Source organism: Echinops telfairi, unplaced genomic scaffold (assembly GCF_000313985.2).
Source record: "Echinops telfairi isolate 266 unplaced genomic scaffold, ASM31398v2 ScPeMD7_7468;HRSCAF=8506_0, whole genome shotgun sequence".
NCBI lineage: Eukaryota > Metazoa > Chordata > Mammalia > Afrosoricida > Tenrecidae > Echinops > Echinops telfairi.
This window is the reverse complement of record NW_022111369.1, coordinates 73551690-73553007: the sequence shown is the minus strand read 5'-3', so window position 1 is coordinate 73553007 and position 1318 is coordinate 73551690.

Here is a 1318-nt window from a genome sequence, read left to right as displayed (position 1 = left end):
CCTTAGCACTGTGGGTCAGTAAGGGGGCATCTCATGGTGGGGACAGTCCCGTGGTCCTCCATGTGTGTTGGCTGCTCCAAGCAGGAACAGGAATGCCATCCTTGAGGCTTGGTGGGTTCTCTTTCTCTCTCTCTCTCTCTCTCTCCTTCTTAGTTTGCGCCTGAGTGGTCTGGGCAGACCCACCACTCTCCCAGGGCTGTATGTTCTGTGCTGTCCTCTGTAGTGCATTCTTCTAGGGAGGGGGTCTAAATAGCTGGGACTGGGGCCAGCCCTGCACATCTTGCTGTTAGTTCGCTGCTTCATGCCCATAAGTTGCCCTCAAGACTTGCTACCCTGGGTTGAGGTCTGATCCGTTTCTTGCTTTCCTGTAGAGACATGAACAATACCCTCCATCTACATGTGTAAGTTAGTTCCCTGTCCTCCCACTATCCACATCTTCCTTTCCACTCCTGCCTTTTCCCCTCCTTTTTAGTTGACTGCCATAAGCATCCCTGGGTTGTGTCTGACCCCTGCCAGAGTGTGTCTTGACCTGTGAATTGATGCATTTGGTGGCTTTTCCCCTATGCCCCTTGTGCTTATTAAGCTTACCTCAGTGGACTCACATTGTATTTGTCTTTTTGTTGTTGGCTTACTTCACTTAGCTTAATTTCCTCCAACTATTCCCATGCGACAGTGTGCTTCATGCATTCATCAATCCATTTTAGGGATGCATAGCACTCCATTGTATGTATATACCAGAATTTTTCTAATCCATTCATTGGTTGATGGAAATTTTGGCTGTTTCCAATTCTTTGCAATTGTGAACTGTGCTGCAATGAACATTGGAGCAGAGATGTGTGGTCATGGTCTGTTTCTTACTTCTTTTGGATATATGCCCAGTAGATTGATTGCTGGGTCATATGGGAGCTCGATTTTCATTTGTTTAAGTATCACCATATCAATTTCCATAATGGTTGTACATACCTACAGAGGCACCAGCAGCAGATGAGTTCCTATCACACCACATCCCCTCCAACACTTGTTGCTTTCTGATTTTTTGAATTGGGATATCTTTGAGGGTTTTAAGTGGTGTCTCATAGTTGTTTTAATTTGGATTTCCCTTATGGCTAATGATCGGGAACATTTTCTCATGCTTGTTGGTCATTAAGTGTGTTAGTCTGGGTAAATTAGGGAAACAAATCCACAGAGTTTTATATAAAGGGTAAATGTACATCAAGAAAGCATCCCAACCCAGTGTTGTCCAAGCCCATAATTCCAACATTAGCCCAAATGTCCAACACCAATCTACAAAGTCCTCCTCAATCTCACAAAACACACA